The sequence below is a fragment of the Balaenoptera acutorostrata genome, chromosome 8 (genome assembly GCF_949987535.1).
Source record: "Balaenoptera acutorostrata chromosome 8, mBalAcu1.1, whole genome shotgun sequence".
Lineage (NCBI taxonomy): Eukaryota > Metazoa > Chordata > Mammalia > Artiodactyla > Balaenopteridae > Balaenoptera > Balaenoptera acutorostrata.
Genome location: NC_080071.1, coordinates 84069711 through 84093504, shown reverse-complemented (window position 1 = coordinate 84093504; position 23794 = coordinate 84069711). Strand labels below are relative to the sequence as shown.

General features: G+C 36.3%; 1 protein-coding gene across 2 annotated transcripts in view; it reads left to right on the top strand.

The window, feature by feature from the left end:
* SPHKAP (SPHK1 interactor, AKAP domain containing) overlaps window positions 1–23794 on the top strand; it is a 152098-nt gene that overhangs the window by 12525 nt on the left and 115779 nt on the right. The window lies entirely within an intron of this gene.

The window sequence follows — 23794 nt, the reverse complement described above, 5'->3', positions numbered from 1 at the left end:
TCTAAGCACCAGCTGGGTTGATCTACTTTTGGTCATTCCTACACACCAGGTCTCTTCACCTGGATGCCTTCCTCTTTTTTGCCTGATTAATTCCTATTCATTCTTTGGAAGCCAGATTCTCAGTGAAGCTTTCCCTGGGCTCCCTTTACTAACTCAAACCTTCCTCTAAAGATCACAGTTTACACTATACTCTAGTCTATTAAGTGTGCAGTAGCATTATGTCTAAAAAAACAATGTACACACCTTAATTTAAAAACACTATTGCTAAAAATGCTAACCATCATCTGAGGCTTCATCGAGTCATAATCTTTTTGCAAGAGTAAAATCAAAGATCACTGATCATAGATCACCATAACAAATACATTAATGATTTAAAAGTTTGGAATATTGCAAGAACTACCGAAATTTTACAGAGATAAGAAGCGAGCAAGTGCTGTTAGAAAAATGACACCAATAGACTTGCTTGACATAGGACTGCCACAAACCTTCAACTTGTAAAAATAAAATAAAATAAAAAGCAGTATCTGCAAAGTGCAATAAAATGAGGTATGCCTGTATATTATAATATTTCATTTAGAAGGTTCACACAGATCCAGCTAAAGACCATTTGAATTTCATGATCATGGAGAAGACTAACATGATTAATACAATATTGCACCTCCCCTTCTTCCAAGCCCGCAGATTCCACTGACGGTATCAACTCTCAGATTCATTCAAAACATCACACTAAGTTGAATTTCCTCCTCTCCAATCTATATTTTGACTCATTTCTGTCTTCCCTAAAATGATAGTTTTATATTAAAAGCCTATCTTGCAGCTGAAGGTAGTGAATGCCACTTCCCTTTGCTTCCTTTCCTAATGAACAGGACTCTAATGGCTTCAGGCTCCTAGCACCAGAACACATTCCCAGCAGCAGTCTGGAGAGAGATTTTAAACGCACACTTATATGGAAATTATTTCCTCAGATATAGTGAGGATGGCATAGAAGTAAGGCGCATGGTCTTCTGTGATGAGAAATAAGGATGGAGAAGAAGCCAAGGGCTCGACGATGAAAGACCCACAGTCCATTGGCCAAGATGGACTTAACATTTCCCTCATCTTGACTAAACTTTAGTCATCATCTTCCTGACTCCAGGACCAGACTTATCTTTTCTTAGAGGTTATTTTTTTTTAGATAACTTTTAAATTCTTTCTCTGCCCCTCTGAGATATAAATCTTTTCAAAAGCCTCTTGCCAGTTTTACAACCCAGGAATGTCTTTCTTAAGGACCTGGAAGACTTCTGTTTGAAATATAAACATCATGGGACATAACATGTCTATCTTCCAATTTCTTTGGGAGGGTAAGAGCCTGAATTCTGTGGGTACCTTGCTCCAAGTTATAAAACTATCCCATGTCATGGAGATATGAGAGTTTCTTTTTCCTTTGGTTAAGGACGATTAACAAAAACGATGGCCTATGCTCCCCCCACCAACCACCACCATCCCTGTTCTTAAAAGATCTCCACCCTTTGTTTCAATGGAATTGAATTCAGACTGAATTCTGGTCTCTCTCCCCTATTGTAATCACCTTGAATAAAGTCTTTCTTACCTGTTTAACTTTGGTACAAATTTGCTTTGAGATTATGCTTAGGAATCTTGATTATGTCTAAGTCGTTAGTAGGACAGTGGTGGAGAGCTCAGACTTGGCGGTCCTACAACCTAGACTAGAATTCTGACTCTTCCACTGCTCATTTGTAAATTACTTCACCCCTCAGTCTGTTTCTTCATCTATGACACATGAAAAGGCATTGAATTCTTTCAGAGATAATAAGAATGGAAAGAAGGGGATAGGATGCAAGATGTATTTCGAGAGTAAAATTGGAAGAATTTGATAATCGATTAGATATTAAGGGTGAGAGGAAAAGGATTCAAAGATAAATTCCAAGTTGTTTTAGCTTGGAAATTTGGGGTTGATTGTAACAGAAAAAGCTGAGCTGAAAATCCATGGGGAAAGGCAGATCAGGTAGAAATAAGTTGACCTTGAGATAGATGCAGGACATATCGATGGAGACATCCCACAGGCTGTTGAATATTCAAATCTGAAGCTCAAGGAGAAGTCTGGAGTGAGAGAATGAATCTAGACCAATGTATCAGAGGCATGAGATCTCTTGGGTGAATTGGTTAGGTAAGAATAGCTCTCCTTTTCTCACTCCCAATTCTCATCCTCCTGAATTTTTAATATCTTGTTAAATATATATATTTTAATTTTCCTGGTGGGCCCCATTTTCACTCTATAGCAATGACAATAGAATTCAGTCTCTTGGACTTTGACTTTTCATGCTCCTTAGGACATACCTTAAATTTGCCTCTAGTTCTTCCCACTCCTGGCTATTTTAACCACCTCCAGACTGGAACTGACTGTGGTTGGTCTCTTGGCCCTATTTTAAGGGGTAAAATAATACAGACTATGCTGGAAAAGGAAGAAGTAAAATACAATCACAATGATCTTACTTGTGCATATTTTATTTCCACATAGCCTTCTGAGGTCTGAAAAAGAAGAAAGTAGGTGAAGAATGTAGTCAGTGGACAATTTGGACAATAAATAGGAAGTTGCTAGGATGATCAACACTGAACATTAGCACTGATTAACCGTCTCCCTGTTGCTTTGCCTTTGTGCAGTCACAGACAAATCCGTGAGTGTGTTGACCATACTACCGCATAATTTCTGACCTTTTGCGAGCACATCAGTCATAATTAGTTTCAGTGAGCTTGGCATGTTGTTGTGCCCTTGGCATTTCCACATCAGTCTTGTGCATTTTGCAGCAGATTAATAACTATGGCTTAATAAAAAGCAACTCTATTTAAAATTTGGTTTCTCGTTTTTCTGGGTAATTTTACTTTCCTTTCAAGAATCATAATTATTCAACCTAGACAAAACAACTACTGCCCATCTGTGACCATCTAAATAGTCTGTGAAAATATTTCAGGCTATGTGTTTATTTCCAAATCTATCCAATGAAGCTGTCCTAGCAATTGTAAAACAATCAGACTCACCCAAATTCCAGGGGTCTCCATTGGCTATCCCTGTCCTTACATACGTATACTGTTCCTGAGCTTTCCTCCACTGCCTTCCCCCAAATAATACCTCCTTATCCCCCATATTAATAGGCCTATGTAATAGAAGCAAATGCAATGAGGCAAATAAACTCAGAAATCCTCTGAAAGCAATTTCCATTAAAAAAAATGTAAAAAGAGGATAACAGGTGTTTTATTGCAAGTTATCCAGCTGCTTTATTCCTTTCTCATTGTTCTGCTTTCTTTGAGACACTGAGTGGAGAGCCCTGAAATATTCAGATATATATTCAATCGTTCAGTTCATTTGGCTATTTTCTTTCCATGATATTCAGTACACAACTCTTTGTGAACATTTAATTTACTTTTTTGTTGTTGTTGCTGTGTAGACAATGCTTTATAATAGAAAAATCCCAAGGCGTGGAATTGGAAGACTTGGGGTTAAGAGCATATTCTTTGATATACTGTGTGACTTCGGCAAAATGGTTTAACTATCCTGTACTTGTGTATTAATGTTTCCTGAATCACTTCTCATTATTTGTGTGCAGAAAAAAAAAAAACAAAACCCAAAAAACTAGGCAACCTGTGTGAAAATATTCACTATATAAAAGTAATATTCAAGTGTGATTTTTTCAGTCTCTTACATATTTTTACTTCTATATATTGCTTTTTTTTTTTGTCTTTCTCCTCCAATACAGCATACACCCCAAGATGGTGAGGAGTTTTGTATGTTTTATTCACTGCAGTATCTTGAGCACTTCACACAATTCTTGGTGCTCAGTAGCTGTTTGTTGAAACAATAAAAACAAGTGAATGCAGATTTCTACTTAGTTTTGTAATTGCTCAGAATGAATATGTTCCTTCTGCTTTTTCTGCTTACAAAGTGGCTAATGGAACTGTTAACATATCATTAGAAAGAAATCTCATTTTGATTGAATTTCAGAAGAAATTAAATGTTTGTGTGTTTCTAGAAGATCTTACCTTAGAAAGTGAGAACTTCTGAAGTAAATCTGAGTCAATGACCAGAAGGTCTGGAATAGATAACTATAACTGTTTATTGATGTTAATTAGCTCTTGCACTTGTAATTTTGGTTGGTGGGATAAGCTTAAGTCCATCTGCAGTGGAGAAGAATATATCAGGAATACCAATATAAGTAAAGCTTCTTCATAATTCCCATTTGTAGTTCTCTTGCAATCGACATGTAGCTACATTTGAGACATGCATGTCAGATTCTTTGGGAAATTGTACTGTAGACGCTATGACAGTATAGATAAAAGAGAGTAATCTTATTTCAAAGTAGGTCTTGAGGGGGAAAAAGGAGTCTTATTCTCTTAGTTGGCATATCTTAGCTTAATTCTTTCACAAGGGAAGACACTCCTCGCCGTGGTGATCTTCTATGTAGGACACGCTCAGTTCTGCTCTCCCAGGAAACTGGCTAATGAATTGGATGGCTTGCTGAGTTCCCTCCCTGAGCTATGATTAACAAGGGCTCCTAAACTTTGAGGCTTTGCTTTGCCCTCTTTGCGTGTGCCACATAGAAGTTCTACTTCCTGTGTGCAACTAGAATTTGCTATGAATATTAAATTTACAGGATTTGTCTCAGAAATATGTTTATAGCACTCTTGAACACTTTAGAAATAGGGACTAATTGTTTTAAGCCCCTAAGCAGCCTGGACGTCTCTTTACATAATCTCTCTAGCTGGATTTGCTCACTGTCTGCTCTCGGCTCACTTTTCTCAGTGGCATCTAACGAAGCAATAGTATAAATCTACTGTGCCAATGGCTATATTGTCCTAATAATGAGGAAACCTGTTCAGCCTCACTAAAATTCTGTGCTCCACTTCCCCTAGAAAGGATGAAATGTGATTTCTAAGAACAAGCCGCACTTTCTTGAATCTTGGCTATTTGAGCATCTACAGAGTTATAAAATCTGAAATGCATATTTATATATACATATCATATTTTAAGGTCTTTTTAGTGAACAACCTTTTTATGCTGCTATAATTCATCTGTGGCCTAATATTTGAGGTTCTCATTAATAATAGTTGCATATAGATGATAGCTATGTAATAATTTGTGTTCCAACTGCTTTATTCTCATCATTTACTTTTAGAAAGCAAAAAATTTTTACTCTTATCAAGTTTTATCTCAGAAATAGCTACCGCTGAATGAGTGAGAAGAGTATTCACTGCTAACCTTCAAACAGACATGCTGGTATAATTGGCTTAAAATTTTATCTATAAATTGTGCAAAGGTATAATTTAGCCAGTAATACCTGTTATTACAATTTCTGAAGTGTTGCTCAAATTAAAACTTTAACTAAAAATTTCCTGTTAAATATAAAAGCTTAGAGGTATACTATAAAAATCTCCCTAATATTCTTTGCACATTGAGAATGGTTTACTTGTCGCTTGGCTCACATACTATTTTTCATGAAGTGGAAAATGTAGATATATTTTTTCCCTTGAAAGCTCAATGTATTTAAGCCTTATAGCTTGGGACCTAATATGATGAGCTTCATTTATCTGTTTTTATTAATTCATTCACTATTATTTTAGTTGAATGAAACTATGAGAAACGAGAAAATAGATGTTTGATTATTTCCTCCATTTTTACGTCTCATTCTAAAACCTGATCATTTTAAAGTTGCTTTTTTAAACTGAACTAGAGTAAAGAGCCATCTCTAATATGCTGGACTGTGCTACTCAACTTTCATTAGGGTAAAAATGTTTTTGTGGGGAAAGCAATTCAGATCTGGCAGGGAGGCATCATGCATGCTACTTGAATTTTGTATGCGAGTCACTTTATTTAAGGTTTTCCTGCAAAAAGAAATCTACAAACACAATGACAAAGTATTGTTATAATGAATTTATAACACAAAAAATAAGATTTAATAAGATTATTAATAAATTCACATATTGTGTTTTCTCTGCCTGAGCAGTTTGATATATCGTGTAGAAGTAAACTTCTAAACTATGCTTGCTTTCCAAGAAAGAGATTGTGTACTGTTCATAACTATATATAAGTACCATGTTTTTCAAACTAAAAATCAAGACACCTACTCTACCAAGTATGTGGTTTTGAAGTACAGTTCAGCAAATGATTTGAAATCAGGTCCATCTTGAAAAATGGAAGTCATTTTAGCTATGCACTTAACTTTATTTTAAAAGGAAGATGGTTTTATTTAACTTCTGAGGGGAACATATAATTATTATTACCTAATTATAGTATTATAAAATAATTATCCATGGTAATAATCATTACCATTGTTGTTACTGTTTTTGCTACAGCTTGTTGCTATTGCGTGAAATGTTTAACTGAGTAAGTAGGTACATTTAGGTCACTTAATTATCTACTTCCTTCTCCATCCAACTGCTTCTAATTCTTTATGAAAAGCTTTTCAGGAGATAGGTCAGTTTTTCCTAATTTGATCTTTTCATTTGCTCACAAACATTATTAGATCTCTCTTGTCCCTCCCACATGTTTCTCAACCTTAAAATCTGTTGGTAATATTTTTCTTTCTCTGTGTCTTTCCCAACACCATAAGATAATTTTCAAGGCCTATCAGTTTTAACTCCAGTAATATTTTTTAAATTATTCATCATTCCTCTTGCTTAAAATGACTAAAATTGCTTTAAAATTTACTAAAAGAATTGAAGAGTAGATCATTTAATAAATTATTAGCTAAATATCAACAGGCCATCAAAGATAGACAGAAAATCTTAAAAGCAGCCAGAAAAAAAGATACAATGACTTTAAATAAAATTGACAATTAGATTGACAGCTGACTTCACAAAAGCATAACTGGGATTCCCAAGATAATGAAGTGATATCTTTGATATATGAAGGAAAATAATTGACAGTTTAGAATTCTATATTCAGTGAAAATATTCTGCAAGAATAAATACAAATATTTTCTTACAGACAAAAACTGGTAAGGCTGTTTCTCACTAAAAAGAAAATAGTAGTGCATTTTAAATATATCAAGTGGTTACATTAAAAGTGGGATGGGGGCGTCCAAGAGGGAGGGCATATAGGTATACATATAGCTGATTCACTTCATTGTACAGCAGAGACTAACACAACATTGTAAAGCAATTATACTCCAATAAAAAAAAGTTGATATACTAAAAAAAAAGTAAATGGACTGAATGCTTCAATCAAAATGCAAAGGTTATCATTTGGATTTTTAAAAAATCAAATAAGGTAAGGCATTTTTAAAACGTAAAATCCTGGGACTTCCCTGGTGGTGCAGTGGTTAAGAATCCACCTGGCGATGCAGGGGACACGGGTTCGATCCCTGGTCCAGGAAGATCCCACAAGCCGCGGAGCAACTAAGCCCGTGTGCCACAACTACTGAGCCTGCACTCTAGAGCCCACGAGCCACAACTAGTGAGCCCACGTGCCACAACTACTGAAGCCTGCACACCTAGTGCCCGTGCTCCTCAACAAGAGAAGCCACCACAATGAGAAGCCCGTGCACCACAACGAAGAGAAGCCCCCGCTCGCCACAACTGGAGAAAGCCAGCGTACAGCAACGAAGACCCAACGCAGCCAAAAATAAATAAATAAATTAATTAATTAATAAAAAACATAAAATCCTAAAAAAGATGGAAAAATATAAATGATGTAACAGCTAACCAAAGAAAACTGATATAGTTTTGTCATTATCAGTCAAAATGAACTTTAAAGCAGAAGAGCATTGCCAGAAGTTAAGTATGTCACTGACAATGACAAAGGTTGAATAACCAGCACATGTCATTTTACATTTGCATTCACGTAATAAAATAGCCTCAGAACTATAACAGAAAAAATTGACAAAAATATTTTTTTAAATATCCAAAAGTACCAATATGACCTTAAAGGATCTGAATATCACATCCAACTTAACTTAATTTACATATATAGAATAATACAACCAAAAATTGCAGAATACATATAACATTTACAGAAATTGGCCATGCACTAGATTATAAAGCAATTCTTAACAAATGCCAAAGATTAATGTTATGCAGACTATGTTATTTGAGAAAAATGGAATTCAATTGGAAGTCAATAATGAAAAGGTAAATAAAATTTTCCAATTAAATAGCAGTAAAATCAACAAAATTATAATGAAAATTAGAAAGTATTTTGGTTCGAAGGATAATGAACATGACATATTTCAAAACTTGTGGAGTGCAGGTAAAGCCACCATAAGAGAAAAATTTACAGCCTTAAAGCATACATAGCATACATTTTTAAAAAAGAAAAAGAAAATACTAAAGATAATAGTACACATTTATCTCCTGAGATTTTTAAAAAAACAAAATAACCCCAAGGAAAGTAAATAATGATAAAACCAGAAATTAATACAATTGAAATTAAACATAGACTATAAAGGATAGAGAAAACAAAAGATGGTTCTTTGAAAAGGCAAATCAAATTGACAAATCCCTGGTATACTTAATTTCAAAATGGGGGTGAAGCACAAAAACAATTGTAGGAATGAAAAAAAGTGAACATCACTACAGATATCACAGATAAAATTATAGTAATATTATAAAACATTATGTCAATACATAAACATGCAACTTAGATTAAATGGGCAATTTTGAATAAAAATATAACTTACCAAAGTAGCTCAAGAAGAAATAGAAACCACGATAAGCATCAAACCCTTCCAACAGAAAAATCACCACTCTTTCTTTGTTAGAGAGTTCTGCTAAACATTTGATAATAGATACCTTCCATAGTACACAAACTCGTCCAGAAAACAGAAAAAGAGGAATAGCTTTAATATATTTTATGAAACTGGCATAACCTTGATACCAACATGACAAGGGAAGAAAGGAAATTCAATCTCATTCATGATCACAAAGGGAAAAAATTCCCAAAGGAAATATTAGCAATCTAGGTCCCACAAAATATAAAAAGTATAATAGATTACTATCAAATTGAGTTGATCTCAGGAATTCAAGACTGATTGAATATTACAAATCAATTAGTATAAGCCCTCAAATTAATAATCTAAAGGAGAAAAATATGGTTATATTAATAAATGCAAAAAAGCATTTGATAAAAAAACAACATCCTTTTACAAGTAATTGAAAAAATACTAGAAAAATACAAAATTTTACTCATAAAGATCTACAGCAAACATAATACATAATGGTGTAACTCTAAGGATTTTTTTTTTTCATTACTTTATTCAACATTTCACTGAAGATGCTAGCCCATGCAGGAAGGCAATAATGAGAAACAAAAAGTAAAAGGCATGGAAAAGAAGAAAACAAAACTCTCCACATTTGCAGTATTTTGATTGTGTACATAAAAAATCCAAAAGAATCTGCAGATAAATTATTGGATAATTATTGAGATCATTTATATGGTATCAATAAATATGAATTTTCTAGGACTAAACTCAAGAAAACATGCAAGACATTTCTGGAGAAAATTATCACCCTTAGCTAATGATGTAGATTGGACATTATGTGACCACAAATGGTCACTCATTCACGCCTTTTGCTCTACCCCATGCCCCCAAATCAGGTGTCTGCTGCTTTGATATCTCTGATGTTTTACTGCCTTTGTTCTCTGGCATCCTCATCCACACAGTAAAGTTTCCTTGAATTCTAATTATGTACCAGTAACTACCAGCAATGGAGATGTGACGATAATTTCACCGACTCCTTCTGGTTTATTTTGTGCTCCAACATATAGTGATATTATTGGTTTTTCCACAGTTATAATGGCTTTATAGCCTTTGAGATTTGAGGTAATAAACTATTCATTCTGACTGAAAAACAAAGAGCTAGAGCATGCCTACAGGTAAGCATTGTACAGAAAATTAATTACAAGGCTTTCAATGAAGCTGTAACAAATGTCCATAAAAATCTGTTGCCCCACTATTCTCTTAATATTAATCTTAATATTAAAATAATAAGTTTGAGTAGCACAAACTGAGCCCCTCACCTATAGATACCCAAAAACCAGGTTGGAAGTCTCTGAAAGTCTTACCTACAAGATTAATTTACCTTTTGATGCATCCAAGATGTGGAGCCCAATCTCGGACACACATCCAGGGTATTACCCAGGACAGACACTACCTGAAAATATGCATGCAATCTTTGAACCCTTTTCTGAGTTTCTAAAAATTATTACAACTTCATCATCTAGCTATTTTTGTTCTTTTTAAAGACAGCTTGCTCTGCTGTGTCTTTCTCCTTGAATGATACTAAAACTTGCTTCTTTTTTCCCCCCCACCCTTCTCCTCTCCTGCTTCCTCTCCAAATCTGCTCGTGTTTGTAACTCCTTTATTGTGGGTGTGGTCCTCTCCATCAGCCATGTGGGTAGTTAAACCAAACTCACCCACCTACCTCTCTGCTGCCTTGTCCGCCAGGAGACACTCCCAGGAATCCAGGTTGGTTGTGGGGTGTGGTGTCCAGGGGGACATACAGCCAAGTCATGATCAGGGCCTCTTCTTTCGTGCCAGCATTCCATCCGCCCCCTGGGCTCCCAACCCTCAGATTCTGACCGTGACTTTGCAGGCTTCCTGGTTCATGGTGCCAAGCTGCAAATTGTGCTGTGCACCTGACCTCTTTTTTAACATCAAATTTTACCCTTTCTGTGCCCCATCCCTTTGGGTTCCTGCTACGCTCTTCTAGTTTAAATGACTGACTCCAAGTCATTAGTAGGGATTCCATCATCAAGATTAGACAGGTGGTGGATATTTTTAGTTAGACAGTTTTCCTCATTCCTCCACTCACAAAAGGAAGATGTTTTTCTATTTCATTTTCAGGGAGGTCTAGGCCTGGTAGTGTGTTTGGTGATGCTTCTCTATGATTCAAGTCCCCCTCTTCCCTCAACAGGACCATCCATCCAGTCTGGTGCAGCAGCACATCTCCTCCTGCAAACCCTCACCCTTGTCTGCATTGCTCTTCTCTGGACCCCAGGGTCCCCATGAAATGGGAGCACCCAGAAAAACACAGTTCTTAAGAAAGTTAGCATGTGGCAAAAGCAAGTGGTACCATATGAAGACATCAGGCCTCGCGGAAAGAGCACAGACTGGGGTCAGGTTCATCTAGGCTTGGATCCCAAATTAAGCCACTTAACTGTGTAACTCTGAGCAAATTCCGAACCTCTTTGTCTCGGTCTTCTTATGAATACAATAGGGTAATAGCACTTCCCCTACTCTGAAGATATGAAGTGACAAATGTAAAGGTCCTGTCACAACAACTGGGATAGAGTGGGTGCTCAGCCAAGTGTACCTATTAATATTGACTGAGATTTTCTCCTTTCATTAATAGCAAACCTTGTACAGTAAAGTAAATATTAGTCCCATTTAACAGATGAGAAAACTGAGGCTCAGAGAGATTAAGTAACTTTCCCAAGATAAAGCTAGTAAAGTGACAGTTGAGACCCAAATTCAAGTCTTCCAACTTCCAGCACATAGTAGTATTTTCACTACATCACGTCATAAGGATACTTTTTAAATTTTGACATATATATTTATATTAATCACAAATCTTCTCATATGGCATATTGTTTAGTGTGTGGATGTTGTTATATGTTTCTTCATTCTATTGGTTTCAAATATTGCAATTATAATTTACATGAATTTTTTCTTGATTAAAAAATGACAGTTCCACTTAAGGTTTATATACATTATTTCTAGCTAAATGTTAGTTTTACTAACATTTGTATTTCAGGACTATAGACTCTCACAGACAAAAGCATAGAGATAGAATTAAAAGATCATGTTCACCTTTATCTGACAATTGGGGATAAATCACTAAAATTTTTGTGGTGCCAATTATTGATCCTATCATATTTATTGAGTGCTGATTAATTGGCAGACATGGTGCTAAGTATTTTGTAGGGTTCCATAGTGACTCAGATGTATAAATCCTAATATGCTTACCACATGTCCGAGAGCTAGAATGATCCGGGAAATGTTATCCCCCCTGCCCCTTTGAAAGGAATGTTATTCAACCTCATTCTAACACATGAGATGCTTCCTACAGGCTTTGGATATTTTAAAAGATAATCTAATATACCCAAAAAAGACCCCAATAAAAATTCTTTAAACTATTAAGATAGTTTCAGTAAAATGAAGCCATTAGCATTGGCTGTCCTTACCCATTAGGAGAGCAGGAGCTGCTCCTTTTGAGGTGATCGGTATTTTGGCGTGATGATGCTATTTTAAACTGTGCAGGTAATGCCATCCAGCAGCTTCCAAGATCTTCTGCTCCTGATCTAAGTAAAATCTCATTATCCAGAATCAGCACTTGTTCCATAGGACTGTCGAAGTTTAATTTCATTTGGCCAGTTATTTGTATAGATAACTATGAAGCCGTTCAACAGCCTTATCCCCCAGAGATATAAGGAAAACCAGATGTAGGCTCATATACAGTAGACAACGATAAAGGACTCTTCAGCATAAAAGCTTTGCCATGGAGGTTACCTTTGGTTAAAGGCAGCATTTGCTTGTTTTGTTGTTGTATTACTTCTAACAGCCACATTAGTCCATTTTCACTGTAGTAGCTTTGGTGGAACCCATGAGAACTCATCACTAAAATGGTAACCTATTTGTTAAGATGGCAAATTTCATTAGATTTTGAAGGAAAAAAATTATTTAATAATCGGGGAAATTCCTTATGACTGTAAGTATAATAGATTTTGCATTTCCAATTTTTTTCATAAGCACTAGATTTTCAGAGCTTACAGAGATCACACATTTTAAAATAAAGAATTCTTTTGAGTCACACACACACACACACACACACGTGTAAAGAATGTAAAGAATTTAGAAAATGTAGAAAAGAACACGAAAGAAAATGTCACAAGTAATCCCCTTACCCAAAGATAAGTTCTGTTAACATTTTCATATGTTTCTATGTGTATGAAACTATGTATACATTTGTTTTAATTAGCTCATTGACTTAACAAACATTTACTGAGCTCCTACTATATGCCAGGTATTATGTTTGGCCTGAGAATGCCTCATGAAAAACCGAAAAAGATCCCCACATTTTTGGAGTTTATAACCAGCAGGTAATAAACCTGCGGGGGAGCGCAGGGAGGAGAGACCCACAATAAATAATAAGCATAGTAAATAAATACATCCTATAGAATGTTAGAAGATGATATTGATAATGAGAAAAATAAGGCAGGGTAGGAGAGATGGAAAGCCAGGGATGGGGGGCCTGGGTGACAACAGGATGATCAGTAAAAGCCACATTGAGAAGGGGCATTTGGGAAAGACCTGAAGGAGGTAATATGAAGGGATTTTGCAGACAAAGAGCAGAGGGGGCAGCTAGGGAAGGCACTAAGAAAGCAGTGTGCCTGTCCTGTCCTAGGACTAGCAAGAAGGCCAGCGTAGCCAGAGTGGAGAGAGGCAGGAAGAGTGTGAAGGACCCAAGGTCTCAGAGGTCACGGGATTTCAAGCATATAGAGCCTTGTAGCCCATGGCAACGACTTACAATTTTACTCGAAGTGAAATGCAAACCTATGGCGAGGTTTTAAGCATAGAAATGACCTGATTAATCTTACATTTTAAAAGGATGCCACCTATGTCAGTAGTCATATTGTATAACATTCTGTGTTCAACTGTACTCATTCAACAGGGGAGCATTTTCCCAAGTCATTCTGTATTTGGGAAGAGGCATCATCTTAATATCTGCATACTAATTCCATCAATGTACCTATTAGTGAATGTATTATTTATTTTCAGTTTTTCTCTACTCATGACATTGAGTTGAATATCCGGTACGTGAGTCTTTATCTCAGTGTCTGTTCTTTAGAATAGATTCTTGTAAGGGGCGGTACTGAGTAACATGTATGAATAAGAGTTGTGAAACGTTATGTCCAGATTGTTTTTCAAAAAAGCCACATACATTTATACCCTCAGAAGCAACATGTAAAATATGACATATTATCTTGATTGACAGAATAGTATGCCAGTTTTCCTAACTTGAGACCAACAAAACTCATTCACTCACTTATTTATCAACAAAGACTTCTTAAAATCTATACTGTACAACAATCACTAGACACATCAGAATGACACAGGCCCATATTTTTTGCACACGCCTACATTTCTTATCTTTCTTCTTTCATTCCTTTTTTCTTCATTAACCCACTTTCATATAACTGACTTCGAATGTAAATGACCAACATGCATGGCTCAAGCCAGGATATATCCCTTTTCCTCCCTCTCCTAACATTTCTTATATCAGTTCCGCAATGTGATTTTTGATGATACCTGAAGCAGAGGCTTCAGAGAATCCTAACTCCCAGTATCTCAGAAGAAAGGGTTTGCCAAGCAAATGAAGGGGGCAAACAGAAACACAGAGGAAAATATATATTAAATGCTTTAGAAAAATCATTCTTATGTATTTATTAGTCTTATTAAATTTTTTCAGTTAAAGTAGCATTTAAGCAATACAACTTCTTTCCTCAAGAAACACTTTCAATTCAAATTTTCACTGAAGTCAGACTAGTCCTCTGTAAGCTTTGGGGCTTTGCTTCAATGATCTGAATATTTCCCCATGTTGACAAATATAAGACTGTGTGTCTGAACAGGCCATATATTTGTACAGCTTTAGACTAATTGAATGAATTTTATGTTCTCTTGGATTTAAAAAAGTTTCATCATTCTTTATTTTATAACCTCATGGTAATAGTCAAGAGTCAGCATAAGTATGTATATATTTTAGAAACTCAGAACTGAGAACAGAAAAATGTCACTATAACAAGTATTTATGCATTTATTCAAAAGGCCTTCATGTATTATGCTTAATTTACTATCAAAATGTACTTAAAATCTAATAAGGAGACTCTTTAGAGTAAGTAAATTTACAGGGCTTAACATGGTATCATTTCTCAATTTAATATTGAGTGCTTTCCCTATGCCAACACTATGCTACTGCTTTACAAGAATAACCCCATTTAACCACCAGAACAGTTCCATGACACAGCTTGTATTATAATCTGCATCTTACAGATGAGGAAACGAATGCTTAGAGAGGTTTAAGTCACATGTCTAATTGCATCCAGCTAACAAGTGGTAAAATAGAAACTTGAACCTAGGTTTCTCAAATACCAAAGCACTAGGATTTGGCTACATTGGGACTCATTTAGAGGTCATGGTCATAGAAACAAAGGATTAGAAGGAAAATTAGAAGTTACAATGGAAAATAAACATGATGTAGAGATAAGAGAAGAAGGGCAAGTCTCAGATCACTTATTTACCAGTGATATAAACTTGGATTACATTTACCTCTAATCCTTGATTTCCCATCTATAAAACAGATATAATTAAAAGACTGTGTAAAACACTCCATAGATGCTAAGCACCTGCTATGCATTAAATGATGGTAATATGTTCAGAAGTAATATAGAGAAGATTGTATAACAGAATGAGGCACTTGCCCAGGTGGTCTGGTGGAAGAACAGAAATTAGCTGGGAGTGGAGGTGGTTACTGTAACATATATTATTTCTGTATCTGAACTAAAATCTAGATGCAGCAGAATGCAGTGATATATATGTTGTGTTTTGACCCTCCAAACAAATATCACCTCAATCTTTTTTTTAGAAATAAAGCACTTTGGGGTAAATATATCAATAGTAAGCATCTAATGGTCTTCATGTATAAATGCATGTTCATGCAACACTAACTTAGCAATAGTGATGGGTACCTTTTGCCTGACATTAAAATAATATTTTTGCACACACCATTTGTAGGGCATATGTTTTCAAAAGTCTCCCCCTAGCCCTCATTAACAGAAGGGGGGAAGAAAGCTAAGCTATCTTGTTCTTTTGCTTGATCCTCTTTTCTGAACAAGGAGTTATATTTCAAAATTATTTCTTGGGGTCTTGGTGAAGGCTGAGATTGTGAAACCACTTTTTAAGGTACAAAAATAAACTCCGAAGGTAGTGATTAAATTCTTGAGGCCATTATTTGTTGCCACCTATTTACTCAGAGATAATACATGAATTTTCAAAGCACAGTATTCTGACCCACAGAATATTGTTCAGTTGAGCCACTTGTTTTATGATTAATAATAAATGATCTGTTTATACTCTTTTTATTGTCATTTTTTAATAGTACCTCACAAAAAGTAAACAAACTCAGGTCTGCAACATTTTCACTGATCTGAGGACAAAAAATTATAGTGAAGTTTGTCAACCATCTTTTCTTAAAACGAAATATTCTTCATTCTTAGATAATGTATCATAGTGTCGTTACATTGTTTATATGTCCCTTCTTTGAAGAATGAACGTGAGAGAGAGGTAGTAAAGGATTTTCTTTAAAGGTCCTTATTTGTGAAAATAAAAGCTTGGTTGCTTTATAATATTATTGTTGTTGTTATTGTTATTTTACTGGTCCAGGAGATCAAAACGTCTGGAATTCACCATTCTACAGTTCTTTGGTCACCTTTAAAAATTAAAACAGGGCATAATGATGGTTTTTAAATATTTTCAGGGTTGAATAGTCATTTCCTGTAATACTCTTAGTAAAATCCTACAAAATTAATGAGGAGTTTGTAGGTCTGCTAGTCGCTGGTAAGCTGCTGACATATTTAATTCTCATGGATGACATGATGAGAAAGCCATGCTCTGATGTCTCCAACCCAGAAAAGAAAAACATGAGTACAGAAGGAAAAAAATGTGAATTTCTTACCAGAGATGGAACAGAAGATTACACAGTGTAGAAGAAAAATCTTGCACCAGACACTTCTTAGAAATGCAAGACACTGGGGCTTCCCTGGTGGCGCAGTGGTTGAGAATCTGCCTGCCAATGCAGGGGACACGGGTTCGAGCCCTGGTCTGGGAGGATCCCACATGCAGCGGAGCAACTAGGCCCGTGAGCCACAATTACTGAGCCTGCGCGTCTGGAGCCTGTGCTCCGCAACAAGAGAGGTCGCGATAGTGAGAGGCCCGCGCACTGCGATGAAGAGTGGCCCCTGCTTGCCGCAACTAGAGAAAGCCCTCGCACGGAATCGAAGACACAACACAGCCAAAAATAAATTAATTAATTAATTTAAAAAAAAAGAAAGAAAGAAATGCAAGACATTTTATTTGAGCTACTGCAGTAGGGGAGAGAGATAACTCTTTATAGAACTGAGTTCAGCTCCAAATACAATGGGGACAGTTGGGGATTTATAACCATTGGTCCGGGTGAGGGGTTCAGTGGATAGAAAATTGCTAAGAGGAGATATCAAGGGGAGGGGGATCCTTGCTAAAATGGCCTGACAGGATTCTTTCTAGAGGCTGACCAAGGACTTAAATATTAAGGGTGAAGGATGAGGAATTTGAGTAGATATCAAGGGTGGGAAAATTTTACTAAACTGACTTAGCAGGATTCTTTGCTAAAACTGGGCTCAGCAGACCAAGGTCAAAATCTAGTTGAAAAGATGGTTCAGAGGAACTTGACTAAAGTTTGGTCAAGGAGGGAGTGTTTGTCAATAGATTGGTCAGAAGATGAAGGTAAAAGAAACTAACATATCATGTGATTTTTAATACAAATCATTTTTTAATTAAATTTATTTAAAATTTAAAAAACAAAACAAAAAACAGTTCACCTATTTCTCCCACCTACCTCTCCCTCTTGTTTTATAGATATAGATATAAATATAGCTATAGATATATAGATATAGATATACACACACATATGTATATGTTTTTAGATTCCACATATAAGAGAGACCGTACAGTATTTGTCTTTCTTTGCCTCACTTATTTCACTTAGCATAATGCCCTCAAGGTCCAGCCATGTTGTTGCAAATGGCAAGATTTCATTCATTTCTATGCCTGAATAATATTCCAGTGTGTGTGTGTGTGTGTGTGTGTGTGTGTGTGTGTGTGTGTGTGTGTGTGTGTATCCACCCATCCATTGACGGACATTCAGGATGTTTCTATATCTTAGCTATTGTAAATAATGCTGCAATGAACATGGGGTGCACATATCTTTTCAAATGAGTGGTTTTGGTTTCTTTGGAGAAATACCCAGAAGTGGAATGGCTGGATTGTATGATAGTTGTATTTTTAATTTTTGAGGAGCCACCAAACTGTTTTCCATAGTGACTGCACCGATTTACATCCCCCCAACAGTGCACAAGGGTTCCCTTTTCTCCACATCCTCTCCAACACTTGTTATTTTGTATTTTTACTAATAGTCATTCTAACAGGCATGAGGTTATAGCTCATTGTTGTTTTGATTTGCATTTCGCTGATGATTAATGATGTAGCGCATCTCTTCATGTACCATCTTTTCATTGGCCATCGGTATTCAGATCTTCTGCCCACTTTTTAATTGGGTTGTTCAGTTCCTTACTATTGAGTTGTATGAGTTCTTTGCATATTTAGGATATTAGCCCCTTATCAGATACATGATTTGCAAATATGTTCTCTCATTCCGTAGTTTGCCTTTCCATTCTGTTGATGGTTTCCTTTGCTGTGCAGAATCATTTTAGTTTGACGCAGTCCCATTCGTTTGTTTTTGCTTTTATTGCTTTTGTTTTTGGTGTCAGATTTTAAAAATTATCTGTGAGCTTACTGCCTATATTTTCTTCTAGGAGTTTTATGGTTTCAGGTCTTATGTTCAAGCCTTTAATCTATTTTGAGTTAATTTTTGTGTATGGTGTAAGGTTGTGGTCCAGTTTCATTCTTTTGTATGTGGCTGCTCAATTTTCCCAACACCATTTACTGAAGAGACTGTCTTTTCCTCATTGTATATTCTTGGCTCCTTTGTCATTAATTGACCCTATATGTGTGCATTTATTTCTGACTCTCTATTCTATTCCAGTGATCTATGTGTCTGTTTTTATGCCAGGATCGCACTATTTTATAGGTTTGTAATATAGTTTGAAATCAGGGAGTGTGATGCCTCGAGCTTTGTTCTTCTTTCTCAAGATTGTTGTGGGTTTTCAGGGTTTTTTTATGTTTCCAAAAACAAATCAGTTTTTGAAAGACTAACCTAAACCCCTGAGCTTCATCTAACAGGTTAATCCCTTTAGCTGAGGGTAAAAGAAGGACATTCACTTTAGCAAATTTTCATTTTGAACCACACAAATGTGTGTTTTAAAATCCTCTAAATTCTAGGTTGTGGCACATTGTTAAACTGGCTTTAACAAGAGCAACTGGATTCTTTGCTCAAAATTCCTTCTGATAGATGTGAGCTTTTATTTTTTTCCCGAGTGTTGCGATCAGAGGATTTAGTATTAAAGCTCAAGAGTGGATATCCTTAACAGAACTGAGACAAGCAAACCAATTACTATATTTCACTGAAAGCATTCTTTTTTTTTTTTTTTTTTTTTTAAAGAGAGGTTCCCGACTCCTCTTTTTTTTTTTTTTTTTTTTTTTTTTTTTTAATTTTATTTATTTATTTATTTATGGCTGTGTTGGATCTTCGTTTCTGTGCGAGGACTTTCTCTAGTTGTGGCAAGCGGGGGCCACTCTTCATCGCAGTGCGCGGGCCTCTCACTATCGCGGCCTCTTGTTGCGGAGCACAGGCTCCAGACGCGCAGGCTCAGTAATTGTGGCTCACGGGCCCATTTGCTCCGCGGCATGTGGGATCTTCCCAGACCAGGGCTCGAACCCGTGTCCCCTGCATTGGCAGGCAGATTCTCAACCACTGCGCCACCAGGGAAGCCCCTGAAAGCATTCTTTAAGTGGGGAAGAAGATAAGAAATCTTACCTTTTAGAATCTTAAAATTGTCTAACTTTCACTGTGTTTACTAGACTCTCACAACAATAGCAGCAGGATCCCTTTTCGTTAGAATTATCCTGGGAAATTCTTTAGATTATCTTCTCAGATGTGGCTTATCTCACCATATGTCACCACTGCAGAAAATTAAACATTGAATACAAACACTCTTTTGTGCATAATCTTTTGAGGTCAAACAGGATGCTCAGAAAGATAAGAAAAAAGAACATTAATAAATACTAATTGAGCATCCATCACTGCCTAGCACTGTCCTAGGTTGTAAGGGGTCCCTAATCTTTCAGTATTTACAGCCTAAAGGGGGAGACAGACAAACATTACATAATTATATATCATTTTGACAAATGCTATAACAGGATAAGGTTCAGGGTGCTGTTGGAACACAGAAGAAGAGTGTCGATCTCATTTCTTGGGTTGGGTTGAGTGTTGGGAAGAGGGTGGGAAGAGGTGAGAGCATATGTGTGTGTTTGTGCACTGGACAATGGAGGTTGGAGAGGAGTAGTGGCCTCCTTGGCAGAAAGAGGGAAGGGAGAAAGTGCAAGAAATGATTTATAGACTGAGACTCAAAGGATAGAGAAGGAATTATCCAGGAGGAAGAAAGGGGACTGAGAAGGGTGTTTCTAAAAGAAGTAGCATCATGTGCAACAGCTCAAGGGCAAAAAAGAATGTATATTTAACTTAATACATTAGATAAATGCTTCTCAAGCTTTAATGGGAATATGAATCACCTGAGTTTAATGTCAAAATACAGATCTGATTCAGTAGTTCTAGGGCAGGACCTGAGCTCCTGGGTATCTAACAAGCTTCCAAGAGATATCAATGCTGCTGGTTCATAGACCAAACTTTGAGTAGCAGCATATAAACAACTCAGTTTCCAGTAACTGGACACTTCACTCTCTGGTGAAATAACTGAATATTCCTTAAGCTATTTTCTGATGGTGACCTACTTATTCACACTGCATGAATCATTAATGATTGCAGTGTGGTGACAGCTCAGGACTCAGGCAATTCATATATAACATTGCTCTACAAAGGAGTCTGCTTCTCTTCCTATAATATTTTTAAAGTCACTACTTTAAATTCTGCTTTTGTACCTTCTTTCCTACCTTCATCTTCCTCCTCATTGAAATGTATTTAGCAGTTTCAGCATGAAAACAGTCTGAAAGGATGTGCTTAATAAATACTGTCAACACTTGTCAAAATCAAATGAAAATGTCCCAGGAAAGTATTTGCAACCATACCCATTAGGAGCAAGTTATAAGGCTGTACTGTATCTTGACAGCAGTTCTTTTACTGTCAGTTTGAACTCATTTTAATAAATGCATGAGTTTCATGTTCTTGCCATCTCTGTCTCATCCTGTAGCAGCAAATGTTCTGCTTCTCTAGAGACAACATTTTTGCAAATCCTCTAAAAATTCCATTTCCATTCCAAAGACACGGGAACAGATTGGGCTGTGTTGTAGCCACCTACTGGAAATTTATATCCATGTCACATGATTTAAAAGATATGCCTCTCTAGATATATTTTGGATATAGGTGTCAATAAACTGATTCATAATGTGTTTCAGGAGAGTAAAAGATGCATTGGCTTTGGTGCAAGTTGCCTCACAGTTATTGTGAAGTAATGCACAGATTTTAGTCCCACTATGTGACTCTATTGCCTCATTTAATTCTTATAACAATAAAGAAATATATATATATATATATATATTTTTAATGCTCTACATTCTTAGCCTTATAACAAATGGAGTGAGCCCTACAGGCAAGCAACAGTTTCAAATTCCCTTCTTCACCTTCATCTCCGACCAGGATCTCACAATCATCTTAAAGGCAGAAGGGTTTTCAGGATACATGTGGGTAGACTTGTCATTTCTTCTTCCCACTAGACTAGCTCAGCAGTTAAACTTTTATGTGCATAGTAATTACTATAGCACCCGTGGCTACTTGCTGTCATATACAGTGTGCTTCATGGAAAAACAAGGAACTTCCATGGGTGATGTTTTACTTTTCCCGATGTTCCCATTACTCCCTGATTTGGGACCTACTCTCCCTAAGTAAGATGTGATCCCCCTTTAGAACGATCACAGATTGTTGAAGCTCTGTTTCTACTCCATTTTGTATCAGGTTTGTCTCCACCTTACTTCTCAGTCTGCCTACTTCCCACTCTCAGGACCGATAACCCTACAAAGAGACATGGGAGGTGTCCTAACACTGAACATAAGTCCTTTCGTGGCCTGGATGGAAGTGATCCACCAGCTCACCAGAGCCGCCTAAGGGACACAGTAGCAAACAGGACATGTAGCTTTGTAGACTCTTCAGCCTGAACTCCTGCACATGGAGCTTTGGCTCCTAGAAGAAATAATATACAATTTCTCTGACTTATGGGCCAAGTTATTACAGCCCAAAGTTAGCTTGGTCTGTGGTCCTGTCTTCCACGTGAAAATGATTTGGAACCTCACCTGTTTGGTGTTTGTGTAAAAGCCAAACTGTCCTGTGGCCAAGAAAGCATTCAGAGGGACATCTGCAGTTGCATTTGAGGGAGAATCACACTTAATAGCATAAAAAGCTATAACGCCACGTGTGGGAAGCATGTAAAAATACGGCTGAAAACACAGACTCTCTATGATATTTTGAAAGTGATGTCCATAGCTAGCAGGGACCACAGACTTTACTCCAAACATGTCATTTATAAAAGAAGAGACAGACCCTGAAAAGCTAGGCAGTATCCTGGCTAAGAAGTTATAGCCAGTATCTGGAGCCAGTTAGCTTTTGCATACTTTCCCCCTCCCTCCCTCCCCTCCCCTTCCTTCCTTTCTTTCCTTCCTTCCTTCCTTCCTTCTGCAACCTTTCCCCAGTTCAACAAAAATAACATGGGTGCTATCTTTTCATTTAAATTATACTCATTCTATTCCTCAAGGTGGCAATTTCTCAGAAAATAATACATAAAGTTTAAAATAAAGCAGATTTTACTTGAATTATTCTTCGAAATTTTTACCCAAATTTCTGATCTGTTACATAGCACCATCAGCAGTCATGTAAAAATGTGATTCATAGTAATTAATAATAGAAATACAAACAGACTACATACATGCAATATTTGACTTATGGTTAATTGCAATGCAGTGAAAGTTGACTAATTCAGAACTTAAAGCATGAGGGTTATATGTTATTCAGAAATACATTGTTTATTTAACTGATTTTCTATTGTGCTTCTTTTAAGAAAAAAATTCTATATTTTGGGTTGATAATTACATAAAGAATCATTAGACAGTATTCCAAAAAATGTATTTTAATGAATTGTACATGTTCTATGTGGCAAACAACCATGAAAATAAAATGTGTAGACTTGAGATATCAGTGTATTTTTTTTGAAACCCAAATTTGCATATTTTCAGAAGAAAACTATTTAGTCTAATTTAAATACAAAAAAAACCCTCTGAATCTTAATATTTCTAAATATCCTAAAAATATTTTCTAAAAATAATTTCAATTTATATCACATCTTGAGGCTGCAGAAATAATTTCAAATCTTTTAAAATATTTATACAGCCCCGTATATAGTCAAGCCCACCAAGATTTGACAGAAATAGGGGAAAAGGATATAAGTCTAGAATTACGGAGACAGAGAAGTTAAGATACCATCTCCAGTCACAGAGATGATAAAGAGATGACCTGTGTTTTCTAAAGCTCATGTTCGTTTCATGGTACCATCCTGCCTCCCAGTTAAAATTATGTTTTTCCCTCATTTTAAAAAATAAAATGAGTATTTTTTATGTGTCCATTTTGGCCGAGCAGAATTAATGTGAAAATTGAAAGGATATTACTTGGGTTTTAAAACTGCTTGCTTAAGAAAAGATGTCAACCCTGCTAGAAGTCATGCAGATGCAATGTGTCCATCCACCTACACTGGAAGGTGATGGGTCGCAATTTTATACTCACAACGGAATAGGTCATAGTGGTTCCACCAATTACAAAAGTGAAACCAACAAAGAGGCAAACATCAATGTCAGCAGGAGGGTTTGCCGTGTCCAGC